A 14011-nucleotide genomic window follows, 5' to 3' on the forward strand; every position below is an offset into this window, starting at 1 on the left:
TATGCAGATGCCCAGAGGGCAGCCCAAACTCCTTGTTTGGGGCTGGACCCACTTGCCTCCTAGGACAGTTGGCATCCGTCAGTCTCCAAGTCCTGTTGAGTCCTTCTTTGGACTCATGTTCGAGTTGGCTGCTGCCAGAATTCAGTTTGGGTTCTCTAGTGTTCAGGCCCTTCACCTTCCAACAGTGGTTCTCGTCTGTGCTGTGTCACCCCTCAAACCCGGGTCCTGGCCACTACCCCAGACACCCCACATTTCACTCCTATGTTCCCCGCTCCTGCCATCCCTTCTGTTTGAAGTGTTCTTTCTGTTTCTATTTGAAATACAAAGCCCTGTTCACATATTACAAATACCAGGAAGCTTTCCTTTGTTCCGTTTTGATTTTTTGTAAAGTCTTTTTGGTCAGAAGTAATCAGCTTGTCATTATTCCTCATAGCTCTCGGGTTCTGCCTCTATAATTGTCTTCTTGATACACTAATTATCCACTTGCAGCCTATCTTTCTCTAGATTCTTTGGTTTACAAAATTATATATTTTTAGGTAGAATCTTACACATGTCTTAAAAAAAACTTTTAGTGAGAATAATACAGCTATGTGATAAAACATTCGAGAAGTATAAACTGAAGCCTGTTTCCCTTCCCTTTCCCCACTCCTTAGTCCTCATTCCCAAAGTCACCGACGCCAAGTTTCACGTGATTTCCTTCCAGAGCAGATACAGCAGTGTATATTTATTCTTTTAAGAAAAGTACACGAAGGGGCGCCTGGGTTTACTCAGTTGGTTAAGCGGCTGACTCTTGATTTTGGTTCAGGTCATGACCTCATGGTTCCTGAGTTCGAGCCCCACATTGGGTTCTGTGCTGACAGTGCAGAACTTGCTTGGGATTCTCTCTCTCTCCTTCTCTCTGCCCCTCCCCCCCTCGTGCTCTCTTTCTCTCTCTTGAAAAGTAAATAAAAACTTAAAAAAAAAAGTACACGAAAAGAATTGCATGGATGCATACATACTGTTCCATAGCATGCTGGTTCGGGGTAAATAATAAAGTTCTTTTTATATCAAAGCATATCGGTTACCCTTTTTAATAGTTGTGTAGTGTTTCATTGTTGATTTTTTTTTTAACCAGTCTCCTCTTGATGGATTTTGAAGTTGTTTCCTTTCTCTTTCTTTTTTCTTTCTTGCCTTTTTTTTTTTTCTTTTTCTTTTTTGCTACAGCAAATAAAAATGCTTAGTGCCCATCCTTGTTAACATATATCCTAACATACTTTTGTATGACTTTTGTAGGCTCAATTCATAGCAGTTAATGGTGGACCAAATGGTGAATTCCTTTTACATTCTTCTGGATCTTACCAGGTTCTCTCTCAGGATTACACTTGCCAGTTCTTAAATGTGTGCAGGTCTGATGGGTTACAACTGGTTTCTCATTTTTCCTTGTTTAGTCATGAATAAAGCTGAACATTTTTTCATGTGTTCTTTGGTCATTTGTCTTTTCTTTTTCTGTGCAATGTTAATTCCTTTGCCCCTTCTTCCGTAGGATTTTCTGTGTCGTCCCAATCTGACTGACAGACAGACAATATAAATTAGGGAATTTGGAAAGTAGCCCTTTGTCAAATGTGCATGTATTTTTCCTCAGTATGTCATTTACTTTTGGTTTTTGCCGAGGGTATTTTTTTGTCACATGTTGGCAGATGTATTCATCTTTGCCTTTGTGGCTTCTGGGATTTCTGTCGTGCTTGGAAAGGCCTTTAAGTCGTTATTATAAATAAATTCATCCATGCTTTTCTCAGTTAATTTTTTGGTGATAATCAAGCCTTATAAAAATATTGCCATAGAACGTAAGAATTAATTCCATTAAATGGAAAATAATGGGACCCTTTTTCCATCCCCTGGTGCTTTATAGGATTGGTAAACGTGCAACACCTTTGAAAACTCGCGCTGCCTCCCTTAGCCATGTTTCCTTCCACGTGAACCTCTAGTGTTGCCGTATCTGAGGACTGTCACTGCCTTTTCCCCCTTTTGCTCAAAGTCGGTGGGAGGAGCGGGGTGAGAGAAGAACAGAGTATCGATTATCGCCAGTATCGTTCACCCCTGTCAGGATCAGTCCTGTCTGCTAGACTGTGGCTTTGCCGTCTTTGCGAAGTGGCTTTTTTTTTCTAAAGCTCCTTCGGGTAAAATGTGTTGGTTCTTAGTGAGCTTTGGAACCGGGATTAGGGAGAAGATTCCCTCGTTTGTTGGATTTCAGAACAGTGCCTTGTCCTGACGCATGGGTGTGGCAAGACTAGACGGTTCTGTAGCTTTTTTGGGTGGGATCTTTAGAGATTTCCAGCAGCGTCACTAACTAAGCCTCGTTGTCTGTGGTCTTGCATCGGATCTTAGTTTTCTTTTCAGACCATGCGTGCATGTCTATCTGTAGGACCCCTCTCCTTTGCTTTTTCCCTCCAGTCTGTGGGAGGGGCTTCCCAGGCTGACTTTGTACGGTGCACAGTGTGGGTGTCCCCCGTGGCTTGTGCCCACAGTGCCTTGCTGTGTAAATGTCCTCCCTTCTCTGGTTGCGCAGTCTGCCTTCACTCCCTGGCGTGGGTCCCTTTTCCCGAACCTGCTCCTTCTCTGCTCCTCATGGTTCTGGCCTGCCCCTGGCCTCGCTGGCCTCACTGCTGTCCTCGGTGCTTGGTCATCCCTGGATAGCCCCTCACGCCGGCTGCTCTGGCTCTTTGAACACCAGTCCCAGTGCTGCTTAGAATGCTATTGAACTTGGGCTGAACCTGTGTCTCGGCAGTGTCTGCTCTGTGACTTTCACCTGTAAACACCAAAAGGGCCAGTTACTTGAGCCTCAGACCAGTGGTTTCTAATTAATTCAGGCGTTAGCATGAAGACAAGTGTTTATTTAAAGGGTAAGGGGCTCTGACCAGGAAAAGCTGTGAAGATGGAAAGCATAATATACTTTAGCCGCCGGGATGCCTGGGACCTCCCCCCACCCCCCCCCCTCCTTTCCCCCAAAGCCCTTAATCTCTAATCTCTATTGGAGATTCTGCTCTAGGAGGAGGGTGCTGTAGTAAATTGCTAGAGCTGAAATTGGTCACAGGGGACGTGCATTTGTAACTTTGGTGGATATTAATAAAATTCCCCTACTTGGCCGCCTCCATTCCCTTCCTCACAGAAGGAGTAGCAGCCCTTGGCAGCAAGAGGGGGATGCTTGCCACTAGTCCCTGTCCCTTTCCCTGGCCGGCCACCATGCCAGGGCAGGAATGTAACTTGACGCAAGCTTTCTTCTTCGCCTGCCTTTTCCTCAGCTCTTCCTGACTTCTGCTGGTCCTGCTGTTCCCCTCCAGCAAATGAAACACGGATTAGGAATTACTGTGTAGGAAGTCTAGATGGGCAGACTTTGGACTGTCCTGGGACAGTTAGCCTCTTGGAGTCTCAGTTTCCTCATCTCTAAAATAGAGGCGGGGCGCCTGGGTGCTCGGTGGACTGAGCGTCTGACTCTTGATTTCAGCTCAGGTCACGATCCCAGGGTGGTGAGATCGAGTCTGTGTCGGGCTCCGCTGGAGCCTGCTTGGGGTTCTCTCTCTCCCTGTCTCTCTGCCCCTTCTCTGCTGTTTCTCTCAAATAAACTTAAAATAAAATGAAATAAAATAGGGGTAATAGTACTGCCCTCTGCGGGGAGGGCAAGAGGATTCTAGGAAATCATGCAGAGAAGTCCTTTGTGACATGCCTCGTCTTTGTCAAGCATTCAGTGTTAGTTATCGATGATGATGATGGGCTCTCCCAAGGAAGGAAGAAGGCTAAGGGTGTGGGAGGTGGCCAGTGACCCCCTTTTACAGTTGCTGAGGTTAGTGTGGGGGTGGGTGTCGGGACCATCCACCTCAGGTAGTCCTTCCCAGACGCTGTTGAGACCAGTGGCGGTGGCGAAATGTCACCGGCTGACCATGGCAGAGGCTGTGTAGGAGGTGAAAGCTGCTTCCAGGGTGTGAATGTATTGTCTCATTAAAGAAATTGGCCGAGCAGGAGGTGTGTGTGTCTACTGGTTGAATGAGCAGAAGAGGACTGAACAGGTTGAGAAGCTGACAACTTGAACTTCCCAGCGGCCCGCTTCAACTAAGTCCTCATCACATGTGGTTTTTAAAAGAGGTGTTTCACGTTCTTATCCATTACAAACAAGTGAACAAAACTATTGTTAAAATAAATACTAAAGGTGTCGGCTGTGAGCAACTGTGTGGTGGGAGGAGCTGTGACGGGAGCCGGAGCTGCCGATGAAGCTGATCGAGGTGACAACCTCCCAAAAGCACCGGGACCTGTGGCAGAGCCCATGGGGGAAAAGCCAGTGGGGAGCCTGGCCGGGATTGGTGAAGTCTCGGGCAAGAAGCTGGAGGACAGGGGCTTTGACAAGGCCTATGTGGTCCTTGGGCAGTTCCTGGTGCTAAAGAAAGATGAAGCTCTCTTCCGGAACGGCCGAAGGACACATGCGGGGCCAATGCCAGGAGAGGTGCAACGCCTTCTTATGAGGCTCTCCGGGGAGCCCCCAGCCCCTGGCCCCAGCGTGGAGTCTCCAGAGTTTGCAGCCGCGTGGGGACTCCTCCCCTGTCCTCTACAAAGGAAGAGATTGCTGTTGTACTCCACCTGCAATGTACTCCAAGGTCTTTTGGGGGTTCTCTTCCCTCACCATTTCAACTTTTTTGAAATTCTCGCTCTTGCATGCATCTCCCTTCTCCTTCCCTGTCAGTTTCATGTCAAGCGTCATGTCAGATGCTTCTCTGAGTGGATTCCCAGCCCTGACCCCACTCCCACCCCCACCTCTGGCCTGTTTTATGCTATTTGGCTCTTTTTTTGGCGAAATAGTCACTGTTGCAAAGGTTTTTAAATCAATAAAATCAGTGGCCTTCAAAAAAAAAAAGTATTGATGAAAATGTCCAGCCAGGGGTGCCTGTGTGGCTCAGTCGGTTAAGCATCTGACTTCGGCTCAGGTCGTGATCTCACGGCTCGTCAGTTCAAGCCTCACCTCGGGCTCTGTGCTGACAGCTCAGAACCTGGAGTCTGCTTCGGATTCTGTGTCTCACTCTCTCTCTGCCCCTCCCCCACTCACTCTCTCTCTTCTCTCAAAAATAAAAACATTCAAAAATTAAAAAAAAAAAATGTCCAGCTGATATATGCTTGTGTTTTTTTTAATTTAAAATAGCAATGCAAATGTCTAGTTTGGGGATGGCTTTTTGCTTAATATAATATGACAGATCTGTGATTAATCTTCTGAATTAAAGAATACTGATTCTGATGTGTTTAGTGAGAGGAATAATCAAATTCATTATTGTCTTCTGAAGCAGCTGCAAACTTAGTCCATGAAAAACTAATATATAAATCACATCTCTGCATTATCAGAAATGAATTTCATTCCCACATCTCTCTGAGTTGGGAGGAATCCGTGTTAAGCCTGTTTCCAATTGCAAGACTGGGAGTCTTATTCGTCTTTGAATTCCCTTTGGTTTTGTGTGTGCGGAAGATCGAGAGTGAATGAATATTTCCTATAAATGTAGAAAAGTAATTTAAATTCCCAGTCAGTATGCGATTTAGTGATTGCAATTAAATGTAATACTTGTAGCACATAAGACAAAAGGCTAATTTCCTTAATTTACAAAGAGCTCTGACAATTCAGTAAAAAATGCAAATACAGGCAACGGATATGAACAGGCAGTTGGAAGACAAACTTAGACAAATTGCCATTAAACGTGAAAATAGATGATCAACCTTATTTATAATTAAATAAAGGCACTTCAGAAGCATGAGATGCCATCTTAAACTCATCAGTCTGGCAAAAGTGAAAAAGTTGAATGCTCATTATTGGTAGGTGGTGGGGGGCGGGGGGAACAGGCAGTTCGTGTGCCATTGGTGAGCAAAGCTGCTGCGGCCTTTGGGACATAATTTGGCATGATCAGTTGAAATGAAACCATGATCCTAGCAAAGTCCTCTGCTTGGAGGAAATATCGTGGCTATGTCAATTTTTTCCTGTTTAGGATATCTTTTGAGGCCTGGCTGAGTGCATTGTGACACAGCCTTCCATGTCAGAAGTCAGAAAAGATAATGAAGTAGATGAGTTTGTGCTTCTATGGAAAGATTTTAAGGTATATTAAATACTTTTTTTTTTTTTTTTAAAGCAGGGTGCAGGGGCAACTGGGTGGCTCAGTTGGTTAAGTGTCTGACTCTTGATTTCGACTCAGGTCATGATCTCACGGTTTTGTGAGTTTGAGCCCCACGTGGGGCTCTGACAGTACAGAGCCTGCTTGGGATATATTCATATTCTCTCTCCCCCTCCCTCCCTCCCTCCCTCCCTCTCTCCCTCTCTCTCTCCCCCTCCCTCCCTCCCTCCCTCCCTCCCTCCCCCCTCCCTCTCCCTCCCTCCCCCCTCCCTCCCCCCTCCCTCCCACTTGCATGCATGCTCTCTCTGTCTCAAATAAATTAAAAAACAAATAAAGCAGGGTACAGAACAGCTTACGCTGATATGTGTTTATAATTTTCTCTGAAAGAACAGTAAGAACTCTTAGCAGTGATTATCTTTGTGAAGAGGAACAGGGGAAGAGTTTTGCTATTCATTTTATATTTTTCTGTACTAGGATTTGAAGTTTGACCATGTGCATATATTTTATTTTTTAAAGATGAAATTACTGAAGCGTTGACCTAAGTTAGGTGTAGGCCCACTGGCACTCTCTGCGGGGAAGGAATCAAGACCTACAAGAAACAACGCTGGGAAACTGCTGATACAGAGGAGCCGAGGATCATAGTTGAACTTGATCATCTCATCAAGAGGTTCTGACTTGCTTTACCTCAGGACCACCAGACCTGACAAATTGGGTCATTGGATGTAGAACTGGTGATCAGTTATGTTTTTTACTCCTTTTAGCTTGGTGACGTGCTTAGGACTGAAATTACCTGCAAATTCCCCCGTGTGTCAGAGTTTTAGAAGCCTCTTTCTCTGGAGTGTTACTTGTTAGCAGCTTTAGGCAGAGGGCTTTGGATCTCATTGTCGTGGCCAGAAGGAGGCGTTAATGTAAAGGAGAGAAGAGTGATGCACTTCCTTTCTCATTTGCAGAAAAATGGAATCCCTCTCTTAGGTGTTAATCATGGTCTTTGGTTTTTCTCTCCAGTGATTTTCTTTCAAGTGTAAGATTTTCTTTCAAGCGAAGCCTTACTGTGAAGCTATTTTCAGTTTTAGACTATTTCGGAAATGTTTGTTTTCCGTTTTCTACTGGTTTTAGCCTAGGACTCTACCTTTAAAAAGCCTGAGCCCTTGGGGCGCCTGGGTGGCTCAGTCCGGACTTCAGCTCAGGTCTTGATCTCCCGGTTCCTGAGTTCGAGCGAGCCCCGCATCAGACTCTGTGCTGACAGCTCAGAGCCTGGAGCCTGCTTCAGATTCTGTCTCTGTCTCTCTCTCTCCCTCCCTCCCTCTCTCCCTCCCTCCCTCCCTCCCTCCCTCCCTCTCTCCCTCTCTCCCTCCCTCTCTCCCTCTCTCCCTCTCTCTCTCCCCCTCTCCCTCTCTCCCCCTCTCCCTCTCTCCCCCTCTCCCTCTCTCCCTCTCTCCCTCTCTCTCCTCCTCCCCCACTCACACTCTGTCTCTCTCTCAAAAATAAATAAACATTAAAAAAAATTAAAAAAAAAAAAAGTCTGAGCCCACCTCCCTTTTGCCCTTGAATTCCCAGCGTCACTATTTACATACCCTTGTGTCGCAACCATGCTATAATGCGTAGGTAACATTTGACCACTTGATAGGTGCCAGGCAGTATCTGCATTTCTAGAAGGCAGTCTGTGATAGTCAGGGTCACGACTTCTGGAGTCAGACTAAGTTCATCTTTTAACTGTGAGACAGTATCTTAACTGTCAGTTACCTTATCTTGGCAGTATCTTAACCGCTTTCCCTCAATTTCTTCATCTATGAGATAGAAACAATCATAGTATTTCCTCACAGAGTTGATAAAAGGATCAAATTAATATATATAAGGTGTTGGGGTGCCTGGGTGGCTCAGTCAAGCATCTGACTCTTGATTTCAGCTCAGGTCATGATCTCACAGTTCATGAGTTCAAGCCCCATGTCAGGCTCTGTGCTGCCAGTACAGAATCTGTTTGGGATCCTCTCTCTCTCCCTCTCTCTGTTCCTCCTCTGCTCCTCCTCTGCTCTGTCTCTCTCTCTTTCTCTCAAAATATATAAACTTAAAAAAAAAAAAATATATATATATATGGTATTTAGCACAAGGTGAGTACTCATGTGTAAGCTTTTATACACGTTCAGTGCATAAATTTCCCTCATTTAATCATTACAGCACTCCTGTTGGGTAGTAGTTATTCTGAGACCTTTTCTCAATAGGAAATCAAAGTTAACTGACTTGTCCAAGGTCACATAACTGTTTAAATGTTCATTGTTATTATTTTTATTAGAAAGTGGCCGAGGCGGGATTCATATCCAAGGCTACCTTTAAAGTCAGTTCTCTTTGTTGCTCCTGTCCCCCTAGAAAAAGTCTTTTAGAGCAAACCATGATCACTATGGACCAGGCAGCCGCTGTGCTTCCTGCTTCCTGCTTCTACATACTTGTAGTCGTCACCACGAGCCGAACCGTGAGGCAAGGACTGTCATCATCATTCCCATTTTCAAGACAAGAGAACTGACGCTTGAAAAGATTCTAAAGCTCCTTGCCCAGAGTTTTATAGGTGGAAAGCAGGTATCGTTTGAACCCAGATCTCACTTCCGATTCGTGCCCCTGACAGTTCTGTTACGATCTTTTCCTACCTTAAAAACTGGATGAGGCATCATAAGTTTTTGAAAAAATGTTACTGGTTTTTAACGACATATTCAGATAGTTTAGAAATGTGTCTAAAAAGATTCATTGAGAGCTGGCAGGGCTCCCAGCTGCCCTGTCCCCCGCCCCCCCCAGGAGGCGGTAGAGGTTATTGTTGTGGTGCATCCTTCCAGAAGTAGTCTGTGCATATGTACAAAGTGTGTATATTTACACAGTGGTGTGTGTCTTTTCACAGCGCTTTGTTCAGGCAACACGTATACTCTTCCACATGTCACCCTTTTGCTTGAGCAGTACACCATGGTGATTATTTCATGTCTGAATGAAAAGAGCTTCCTTGTTTGTTATTTTCTGGCTGTATAGTAAGTAGTTTTAAGTGTGGATGTCCCGTAAGTTATTAACCACGCTCCTCTTCATGGGCAGGTAGTCTGTTTCTAATCTTTTGTCATTCTGTCCGGTGCTGTAGTCGGTTCCTAGGGCACATGGGAACGTGCATTTGTAATTTCGTTGGACATCACTAAAATGTCTCCAGAGTATTTGCTCATTTTACACTCTACCACCAGCATCTGTCAAATTATCATCTGGCAGGGATTTGGAAATATTTTTTATTTTACTTTTTTTTGTCATTCCAAGTAATAAATGTTCACTGTTAGAAGTTTGGAAAACACAGAAAAATGCAAAGAAGAAAGTAAAAACATTTTGAATCTGGGGCGTCTGGGTGGCTCAGTCCGTTAAGTGACTTCTGCTTGGGTCATGAGGTGACTGTTCATGAGATCAAGCCCCGCATAGGGCTTGCTGCTGTCAGTGCAGAGCCTGCTTCAGGTCCTCTGTCCCCCTCTCTCTCTCTGCCTGTCCCCCACTCATGTGCTCTCTCAAAAGCAAATAAGCATTTAAAAAACTAACTAAATAAGCCATTTTGAATCTTACATTAATGTATGCATTTTGTATATATCTCAGTATTATTTCTATGTATATTTAATATCTGCATATACATACATAATTTTAGAAATCTCCTACTTTTGTTGTTACCTGTATTTCAACAGCTTTATTGAGGTGTAGGTTACATATCCTAGAATTTGGTCATCTTCAGTGTACAATTCAGTGATTTTTAATAAATTTATGACATTGTACAGCTATTACCATAACCCAGTTGTAGACCATTTCCATCACCCGTGAAGATCCCTCCTGCTCACTTGCAGTCGATTTGTTACCTGATTTTTTGCTGTATTATTAAATGTTCATTCAGCAGATATTTATTGAGTGTTGAGTGTCTGCTATGTGCCAGGCAGTAATCTGGGTGACAGTTAATAAAAGAGAGAAAGATCTTTGCCCTGGTGGAGCTCACATTTTGTAGAGCTACCTTTGTATTCTTCCTTCCCATCAGTTTCATCACGACATAGTATTCAGTACATAGGTGTGCTATACTTTAACAATTCCCAAGAAGTCGGACATTTAGGTGGTTTTCATCATTTTGCTATTGTAATTGAACAGACTTATGGATAAATTCTTGTGCCTGTATCTGTGATTTTTGTTACAACAGAGCGCTGAGTCCAAAGGAATGCCCGTTGTAAAGCTTTTGTTACATGTAGTATATGAGGGCACTGAGCCCTTGTAGCACCGCCAGCTGGGTCATTTTTAAATCTTGCCACTTGAGAAAGTTGTGTCTCATGTTAATCTTTGTTTATCAATGAAGTTGTCAGTCGCCGTATCTGTATTTGAAGGCTATTTTAATTTTTTTAAAAGCATCTGTTCATAGTCTTTGCTCATTTTTCAATTGTTATATTTGCTTTTACTGATTTGTAAGAGTGTTATACTTCTTGGCTGTGTATGTTGTATTTTTCATAATTGGTCTTTTGTTCATTTGGTTTTGGTCAAAAGTTTTTTTAATGTTTAAAATTTATTTTGAGAGGGTGGGGTAGAGAGGGAAGGGCAGAGAGAGAAGAGAGAATCTCAAGCAGGCTCTGCACTGTCAACACAGAGCCCAACACGGGGCTTGAACTCACAAACTGTGAGATCATGACCTGGGCCAAAATCAAGAGTCAGACACTCAACTGACTGAGCCACCCAGGCACCCTCAGAAGGTATTTTTTAGATGTACAAAAATTCTTCTGTAGTTAAATCTGTGTTTCTTCCTCTGGTATCTGTCTTTGTATGTAAGACCTTCTCTAGAAGTTATTTTTGGGTATGTGGTGAGGACGATCTAACTTTATTATTCTATATACATATTATCCAAGCAGCATCTATTTCAAAAATTCTTCCTTTTTCGTTGATTGGAAATGGCCCACAGGGCCCATCCTAGTCTAACTTCCCCCCACCTTGACAGCCTCATGTGGCCTCAGTCCTCCCCCTTGCTCGTTGTCCCAGTTGTCCCACATTCTCTAGGGCTTCTTTCCTTCCCGCTCAGGAAGGACGAGTCTCTTTGTGTGCGTCATTCCTTATGTCTGGAAGACTGGACCATTTCCCTGCAGCAACGCCCCTGCCCAATGTGAAAGATCTCGTAGCTCTTGTCACAATTTATAACAAGAGAATTACAGCTCCCCGGGACCCCTAGTGCCTGGCACATAGAAGGCAGTACATACTTAGAGTGAATGAATTGTAGCCTAATCATACATTTTGACATCTAGATGTTTAGCTGGGTTTTTTGTTGTTTTCTAAAATTTCTTCAGTGTTTATTCTAGATTTGCACAGTCCAGTGTGGTAGCCACTGGCCACGTGTGGCTATTGAGCCCTTAAAACGTGATCATTCCAAATTGAGATGTGCTGCAAGTGTAAAATACACATAGATTTCAAAGAGTTAGTATGGAAAAAAAGAATGTAAAATGTCTCATTAATAACTTTCTAATATTTCTTCTATGTTGAGAATGTTTTAAATGTTAGGTTAAGTAAAAATGTATAAAATTTAATAATGTTTATTTTTAGACAGTGTTAACTGCTAGAAAACACTACGCATGTGGCTAACCTTCTATTTCTGTTGGACAGCAATGTTCTAGATGAATTGTAAAATCATTTTGTGAAGTTACCGAGAATGTTCTTCATTGCGCTGCATTATATTTATAAATTAATTTGGTGGGAAAGTGCCTATAGTATTGCATTTTTCAGAAGCGTGATATGTATCTTCATTTACACATACATATTTTTGTCTTTACCAAAATGTTAGTTTCTTCTTGCAGATCCTGACTATTTTTTGTTTAGCCCCCAGGTATATTATGGTTTCTGTCACTATTGTTGGTTGCAACTTGTCATTATCTTACTTAACTTGTGTTTTATGTACAATAATTTATGAAACGCTCCATTTACTAGATCCTGCCTCTACCAGATTTGTTCCAGTGGTTCACTGTGTTTTCTGTGTAAATAGTCCTGTCTGCCTTGAATAGTAATTTCACCTCCTCTTTTCTAATAGCTTCGGGCCTTAATTTTTTCTTGTCTGTTGCTTTGGCTAGAACTTCCAGAACAATGTTAAAAGTAAGAGAAGTGATGGGCAGACAACCTTGTATCCTCCCAGGCACTAATGGGAATGCCTTATGAAAGTGTTTACCAGAGTGTGCACCAGGGAACACTAATTCTTGGGAATATTTACATGTGTACCTTGGGAGAAGAGTTACACGCTAAAATGAGTGTGCAAACCACTGAGTTAAATAGAATTCTTGTCTGCAGGACTTTTCAGGTGGGTTATTATGCTAATATATTTTTTACTTCCTAGGAGGTAGGGATATTGACACCAACTCATGGGCTTGTGTTCTATTAAATATATTTTGGGAAATGCAGGTATAATGTTTTCCTTCTAAGGATGATGGTGCTGTTGGTTGGCAGTAGGTACTGTTTATTATATTAAGAAAGTATATTAAGAAAATACTCTCTTCGTATTTTTTCCTTACTTTGAAAAGGCATTTAACTTTCTAAAATCCATGTTTGGCATAGTTTTGATTTGGTTGTGTGGTTTTTCCCCCTTTGACTTACTGATGTGGCAGATTATATTTATATATTTCCTAACATGTAGCTATCCTTACATTTGGTCACAATATATTATTCTTTTAATAGGTTATATTTGCGAGGATTTCCTCGAGGACTTTAAAATCTGTTTACTTAGGTAGGGTTGACGCTTGTCTTCTTTATCCTGTTCACCATCTTCTGGTATCAGATTTATGCCATATAAATGGAGATGCTTTAATTTTCTTTCTTTCTTTTTTTTTTTTTTTTTTTTTTTTTTTGAGATGCCTTAAGTGTTTTAACATGCATCTAAAACAGTGTGAACGGCCTGAAGATCATTTATGCTTTGGCACTTCTGTTTCTTTTTGTTTAATTCTGCCAATTTATGTTACTCTAAAAATATGTCCTTTCCGTACAGATTTCAAATTGATTTCAGTCATAACTCTAGGATAAATAAGGGCACGGTATTCCTCCTTAACTAAAATGTTTTAACTCAAATTCTGACATGATAAAAAAAAAAAAAAAATCTAGTGTGATCTAGTCAAACTAACTGGTTGATCCTTTCCTGCGAGAGTCAAATTAAATTGAACGTTGTCGTGTCTTGTTATGGCTATGTGGTTTTTCTCCTTTGACTTATTGATGTGGCAGATTGTATTTATATATTTCCTAGCAGGTAGCCATCCTTACATTTGGTCACAATATATTACTCTTTTAATGAGTTATGTTTCCGAGGATGTCCTTATAATTTTGAAAATTTAAAAAACTTTCTCTATGATAATATGCTGTTCAGTGTTCTTACTTTTTTGCTTTCTTTGGGTTTAACTTGTTCCTTTTCTGACCTCTTCAGTGATTTCGTGTATATTTATTATTTGTTGTTTAATGATAAATACTTTTAAGGGGTGCCTGGGTGGCTCAGTCAGTTGAGTGTCCAACTGCATCTCAGGTCATGATCTCATGGTTCGTGAGTTTGAGCCCCGTGTTGGACTCTGCTGGCAGCTTGGAGCCTGCTTTGATTTCTGTGTTTCCTTCTCTCTCTACCCCTCCTCTGCTTGTGCTCTGCCTCTCTGTCTCTCTTTCTCTCTCAAAAATAAATAAACATTAAAGAAGTAAATAAATAAATTTGGAAACAAAAACGCTAAATACTTTTAAGGCACTGACTTTGCCTGTTAAAATTTGTTGTTTCAAGATCCTCAACATTTTTTCTGAGAAATTTCAAATATACAGAGAAGTTGGATTTTGCAATAAACACCTGTATACACTCACCATCTATACGCTTGTTAACATATTACTCTGTTTGCTTTATCACCTATCTATCCATCTCTTTT

General features: G+C 42.2%; 1 protein-coding gene across 8 annotated transcripts in view; it reads left to right on the plus strand.

Annotated features, from left to right (window-relative positions):
• Window positions 1-14011, plus strand: part of ZBTB34 (zinc finger and BTB domain containing 34) — a 46664-nt gene that overhangs the window by 24121 nt on the left and 8532 nt on the right. Inside the window, exons 1-2 of one of the 8 annotated variants that reach the window (XM_042914082.1) lie at window positions 6638-6844; window positions 8478-8684. The exons of 5 other annotated variants lie outside the window; for them this stretch is intronic. The gene's annotated coding sequence lies outside the window, so the exon portion shown is untranslated. Of the gene's footprint in view, window positions 1-1272; window positions 4907-6637; window positions 6845-8477; window positions 8685-12199; window positions 12424-14011 lie in introns of those variants that run through there. 2 more of the 8 variants (XR_006196143.1, XM_042914084.1) reach the window with 2 other exon arrangements.

The sequence above is a fragment of the Panthera leo genome, chromosome D4, assembly GCF_018350215.1.
Source record: "Panthera leo isolate Ple1 chromosome D4, P.leo_Ple1_pat1.1, whole genome shotgun sequence".
NCBI classification, from domain to species: Eukaryota; Metazoa; Chordata; class Mammalia; order Carnivora; family Felidae; genus Panthera; species Panthera leo.